Genomic DNA, 6,955 nt, shown 5'->3' on the forward strand with positions numbered 1-6,955 from the left:
ACCCTTTCTGCTATAGTGGGAGGTTAAAATTTCATGTTCTGAAGCTTCCCTGAAAAGTTATGGCACAATGCACAAAAACGCTTTTCAGCCTGAGATAAGGTGGGTTTCGGAACGCCAAACATAAAAGTGTTGATAACTTTCGAAAAACACTTCAGAGAGCTTAGATTTGATGTGCACCTACTAGAAAGACCCTTTCTGCTATAGTGGGAGGTTAAAATTTCATGTTCTGAAGCTTCCCTGAAAAGTTATGGCACAATGCGTAAAAACGCTTTTCAGCCTGAGATAAGGTGGGTTTCGGAACGCCAAACATAAAAGTGTTGATAACTTTGGAAAAACACTTCAGACAGTTTAGATTTGATGTGCAACTACTAGAAAGACCCTTTCTGCTATAGTGGGAGGTTAAAATTTCATGTTCTGAAGCTTTCCTGAAAAGTTATGGCACAATGCACAAAAACGCTTTTCAGCCTGAGATAAGGTGGGTTTCGGAACGCCAAACATAAAAGTGTTGATAACTTTTGAAAAACACATCAGACAGATTAGATTTGATGTGCAACTACTAGAAAGACCCTTTCTGCTATAGTGGGAGGTTAAAATTTCATGTTCTGAAGCTTCCCTGAAAAGTTATGGCACAATGCACAAAAACGCTTTTCAGCCTGAGATAAGGTGGGTTTCGGAACGCCAAACATAAAAGTGTTGATAACTTTGGAAAAACACTTCAGACAGTTTAGATTTGATGTGCAACTACTAGAAAGACCCTTTCTGCTATAGTGGGAGGTTAAAATTTCATGTTCTGAAGCTTCCCTGAAAAGTTATGGCACAATGCACAAAAACGCTTTTCAGCCTGAGATAAGGTGGGTTTCGGAACGCCAAAGATAAAAGTGTTAATAACTTTGGAAAAACACTTCAGACAGTTTAGATTTGATGTGCAACTACTAGAAAGACCCTTTCTGCTATAGTGGGAGGTTAAAATTTCATGTTCTGAAGCTTCCCTGAAAAGTTATGGCACAATGCACAAAAACGCTTTTCAGCCTGAGATAAGGTGGGTTTCGGAACGCCAAACATAAAAGTGTTGATAACTTTCGAAAAACACTTCAGAGAGCTTAGATTTGATGTGCACCTACTAGAAAGACCCTTTCTGCTATAGTGGGAGGTTAAAATTTCATGTTCTGAAGCTTCCCTGAAAAGTTATGGCACAATGCGTAAAAACGCTTTTCAGCCTGAGATAAGGTGGGTTTCGGAACGCCAAACATAAAAGTGTTGATAACTTTGGAAAAACACTTCAGACAGTTTAGATTTGATGTGCAACTACTAGAAAGACCCTTTCTGCTATAGTGGGAGGTTAAAATTTTATGTTCTGAAGCTTTCCTGAAAAGTTATGGCACAATGCACAAAAACGCTTTTCAGCCTGAGATAAGGTGGGTTTCGGAACGCCAAACATAAAAGTGTTGATAACTTTTGAAAAACACTTCAGACAGCTTAGATTTGATGTGCAACTACTAGAAAGACCCTTACTGCTATAGTGGGAGGTTAAAATTTCATGTTCTGAAGCTTCCCTGAAAAGTTATGGCACAATGCACAAAAACGCATTTCAGCCTGAGATAAGGTGGGTTTCGGAACGCCAAACATAAAAGTGTTGATAACTTTGGAAAAACACTTCAGACAGTTTAGATTTGATGTGCAACTACTAGAAAGACCCTTTCTGCTATGGTGGGAGGTTAAAATTTCATGTTCTGAAGCTTCCCTGAAAAGTTATGGCACAATGCACAAAAACGCTTTTCAGCCTGAGATAAGATGGGTTTCGGAACGCCAAACATAAAAGTGTTAATAACTTTGGAAAAACACTTCAGACAGTTTAGATTTGATGTGCAACTACTAGAAAGACCCTTTCTGCTATAGTGGGAGGTTAAAATGTCATGTTCTGAAGCTTCCCTGAAAAGTTATGGCACAATGCACAAAAACGCTTTTCAGCCTGAGATAAGGTGGGTTTCGGAACGCCAAACATAAAAGTGTTGATAACTTTCGAAAAACACTTCAGAGAGCTTAGATTTGATGTGCACCTACTAGAAAGACCCTTTCTGCTATAGTGGGAGGTTAAAATTTCATGTTCTGAAGCTTCCCTGAAAAGTTATGGCACAATGCGTAAAAACGCTTTTCAGCCTGAGATAAGGTGGGTTTCGGAACGCCAAACATAAAAGTGTTGATAACTTTGGAAAAACACTTCAGACAGTTTAGATTTGATGTGCAACTACTAGAAAGACCCTTTCTGCTATAGTGGGAATTTAAAATTTCATGTTCTGAAGCTTCCCTGAAAAGTTATGGCACAATGCACAAAAACGCTTTTCAGCCAGAGATAACATGGGTTTCGGAACGCCAAACATAAAAGTGTTAATAACTTTGGAAAAACACTTCAGACAGTTTAGATTTGATGTGCAACTACTAGAAAGACCCTTTCTGCTATAGTGGGAGGTTAAAATTTCATGTTCTGAAGCTTCCCTGAAAAGTTATGGCACAATGCACAAAAACGCTTTTCAGCCTGAGATAAGGTGGGTTTCGGAACGCCAAACATAAAAGTGTTGATAACTTTCGAAAAACACTTCAGAGAGCTTAGATTTGATGTGCACCTACTAGAAAGACCCTTTCTGCTATAGTGGGAGGTTAAAATTTCATGTTCTGAAGCTTCCCTGAAAAGTTATGGCACAATGCGTAAAAAGTCTTTTCAGCCTGAGATAAGGTGGGTTTCGGAACGCCAAACATAAAAGTGTTGATAACTTTGGAAAAACACTTCAGACAGTTTAGATTTGATGTGCAACTACTAGAAAGACCCTTTCTGCTATAGTGGGAGGTTAAAATTTCATGTTCTGAAGCTTTCCTGAAAAGTTATGGCACAATGCACAAAAACGCTTTTCAGCCTGAGATAAGGTGGGTTTCGGAACGCCAAACATAAAAGTGTTGATAACTTTTGAAAAACACTTCAGACAGCTTAGATTTGATGTGCAACTACTAGAAAGACCCTTTCTGCTATAGTGGGAGGTTAAAATTTCATGTTCTGAAGCTTCCCTGAAAAGTTATGGCACAATGCACAAAAACGCTTTTCAGCCTGAGATAAGGTGGGTTTCGGAACGCCAAACATAAAAGTGTTAATAACTTTGGAAAAACACTTCAGACAGTTTAGATTTGATGTGCAACTACTAGAAAGACCCTTTCTGCTATAGTGGTAGGTTAAAATTTCATGTTCTGAAGCTTCCCTGAAAAGTTATGGCACAATGCACAAAAACGCTTTTCAGCCTGAGATAAGGTGGGTTTCGGAACGCCAAACATAAAAGTGTTGATAACTTTCGAAAAACACTTCAGAGAGCTTAGATTTGATGTGCACCTACTAGAAAGACCCTTTCTGCTATAGTGGGAGGTTAAAATTTCATGTTCTGAAGCTTCCCTGAGAAGTTATGGCACAATGCGTAAAAACGCTTTTCAGCCTGAGATAAGGTGGGTTTCGGAACGCCAAACATAAAAGTGTTGATAACTTTGGAAAAACACTTCAGACAGTTTAGATTTGATGTGCAACTACTAGAAAGACCCTTTCTGCTATAGTGGGAGGTTAAAATTTCATGTTCTGAAGCTTTCCTGAAAAGTTATGGCACAATGCACAAAAACGCTTTTCAGCCTGAGATAAGGTGGGTTTCGGAACGCCAAACATAAAAGTGTTGATAACTTTTGAAAAACACTTCAGACAGATTAGATTTGATGTGCAACTACTAGAAAGACCCTTTCTGCTATAGTGGGAGGTTAAAATTTCATGTTCTGAAGCTTCCCTGAAAAGTTATGGCACAATGCACAAAAACGCTTTTCAGCCTGAGATAAGGTGGATTTCGGAACGCCAAACATAAAAGTGTTGATAACTTTGGAAAAACACTTCAGACAGTTTAGATTTGATGTGCAACTACTAGAAAGACCCTTTCTGCTATAGTGGGAGGTTAAAATTTCATGTTCTGAAGCTTCCCTGAAAAGTTATGGCACAATGCACAAAAACGCTTTTCAGCCTGAGATAAGGTGGGTTTCGGAACGCCAAACATAAAAGTGTTAATAACTTTTGAAAAACACTTCAGACAGCTTAGATTTGATGTGCAACTACTAGAAAGACCCTTTCTGCTATAGTGGGAGGTTAAAATTTCATGTTCTGAAGCTTCCCTGAAAAGTTATGGCACAATGCACAAAAACGCTTTTCAGCCTGAGATAAGGTGGGTTTCGGAACGCCAAACATAAAAGTGTTGATAACTTTCGAAAGACACTTCAGAGAGCTTAGATTTGATGTGCACCTACTAGAAAGACCCTTTCTGCTATAGTGGGAGGTTAAAATTTCATGTTCTGAAGCTTCCCTGAAAAGTTATGGCACAATGCGTAAAAACGCTTTTCAGCCTGAGATAAGGTGGGTTTCGGAACGCCAAACATAAAAGTGTTGATAACTTTGGAAAAACACTTCAGACAGTTTAGATTTGATGTGCAAATACTAGAAAGACCCTTTCTGCTATAGTGGGAGGTTAAAATTTCATGTTCTGAAGCTTCCCTGAAAAGTTATGGCACAATGCACAAAAACGCTTTTCAGCCTGAGATAAGGTGGGTTTCGGAACGCCAAACATAAAAGTGTTGATAACTTTCGAAAAACACTTCAGAGAGCTTAGATTTGATGTGCACCTACTAGAAAGACCCTTTCTGCTATAGTGGGAGGTTAAAATTTCATGTTCTGAAGCTTCCCTGAGAAGTTATGGCACAATGCGTAAAAACGCTTTTCAGCCTGAGATAAGGTGGGTTTCGGAACGCCAAACATAAAAGTGTTGATAACTTTGGAAAAACACTTCAGACAGTTTAGATTTGATGTGCAACTACTAGAAAGACCCTTTCTGCTATAGTGGGAGGTTAAAATTTCATGTTCTGAAGCTTTCCTGAAAAGTTATGGCACAATGCACAAAAACGCTTTTCAGCCTGAGATAAGGTGGGTTTCGGAACGCCAAACATAAAAGTGTTGATAACTTTTGAAAAACACTTCAGACAGATTAGATTTGATGTGCAACTACTAGAAAGACCCTTTCTGCTATAGTGGGAGGTTAAAATTTCATGTTCTGAAGCTTCCCTGAAAAGTTATGGCACAATGCACAAAAACGCTTTTCAGCCTGAGATAAGGTGGATTTCGGAACGCCAAACATAAAAGTGTTGATAACTTTGGAAAAACACTTCAGACAGTTTAGATTTGATGTGCAACTACTAGAAAGACCCTTTCTGCTATAGTGGGAGGTTAAAATTTCATGTTCTGAAGCTTCCCTGAAAAGTTATGGCACAATGCACAAAAACGCTTTTCAGCCTGAGATAAGGTGGGTTTCGGAACGCCAAACATAAAAGTGTTAATAACTTTTGAAAAACACTTCAGACAGCTTAGATTTGATGTGCAACTACTAGAAAGACCCTTTCTGCTATAGTGGGAGGTTAAAATTTCATGTTCTGAAGCTTCCCTGAAAAGTTATGGCACAATGCACAAAAACGCTTTTCAGCCTGAGATAAGGTGGGTTTCGGAACGCCAAACATAAAAGTGTTGATAACTTTCGAAAGACACTTCAGAGAGCTTAGATTTGATGTGCACCTACTAGAAAGACCCTTTCTGCTATAGTGGGAGGTTAAAATTTCATGTTCTGAAGCTTCCCTGAAAAGTTATGGCACAATGCGTAAAAACGCTTTTCAGCCTGAGATAAGGTGGGTTTCGGAACGCCAAACATAAAAGTGTTGATAACTTTGGAAAAACACTTCAGACAGTTTAGATTTGATGTGCAAATACTAGAAAGACCCTTTCTGCTATAGTGGGAGGTTAAAATTTCATGTTCTGAAGCTTCCCTGAAAAGTTATGGCACAATGCACAAAAACGCTTTTCAGCCTGAGATAAGATGGGTTTCGGAACGCCAAACATAAAAGTGTTAATAACTTTGGAAAAACACTTCAGACAGTTTAGATTTGATGTGCAACTACTAGAAAGACCCTTTCTGCTATAGTGGGAGGTTAAAATTTCATGTTCTGAAGCTTCCCTGAAAAGTTATGGCACAATGCACAAAAACGCTTTTCAGCCTGAGATAAGGTGGGTTTCGGAACGCCAAACATAAAAGTGTTGATAACTTTCGGAAAACACTTCAGAGAGCTTAGATTTGATGTGCACCTACTAGAAAGACCCTTTCTGCTATAGTGGGAGGTTAAAATTTCATGTTCTGAAGCTTCCCTGAAAAGTTATGGCACAATGCGTAAAAACGCTTTTCAGCCTGAGATAAGGTGGGTTTCGGAACGCCAAACATAAAAGTGTTGATAACTTTGGAAAAACACTTCAGACAGTTTAGATTTGATGTGCAACTACTAGAAAGACCCTTTCTGCTATAGTGGGAGGTTAAAATTTCATGTTCTGAAGCTTTCCTGAAAAGTTATGGCACAATGCACAAAAACGCTTTTCAGCCTGAGATAAGGTGGGTTTCGGAACGCCAAACATAAAAGTGTTGATAACTTTTGAAAAACACTTCAGACAGATTAGATTTGATGTGCAACTACTAGAAAGACCCTTTCTGCTATAGTGGGAGGTTAAAATTTCATGTTCTGAAGCTTCCCTGAAAAGTTATGGCACAATGCACAAAAACGCTTTTCAGCCTGAGATAAGGTGGGTTTCGGAACGCCAAACATAAAAGTGTTAATAACTTTGGAAAAACACTTCAGACAGTTTAGATTTGATGTGCAACTACTAGAAAGACCCTTTCTGCTATAGTGGGAGGTTAAAATTTCATGTTCTGAATCTTCCCTGAAAAGTTATGGCACAATGCACAAAAACGCTTTTCAGCCTGAGATAAGGTGGGTTTCGGAACGCCAAACATAAAAGTGTTGATAACTTTCGAAAAACACTTCAGAGAGCTTAGATTTGATGTGCACCTACTAGAAA

Source organism: Synchiropus splendidus, unplaced genomic scaffold, assembly GCF_027744825.2.
Source record: "Synchiropus splendidus isolate RoL2022-P1 unplaced genomic scaffold, RoL_Sspl_1.0 HiC_scaffold_20, whole genome shotgun sequence".
Taxonomy (NCBI): domain Eukaryota; kingdom Metazoa; phylum Chordata; class Actinopteri; order Syngnathiformes; family Callionymidae; genus Synchiropus; species Synchiropus splendidus.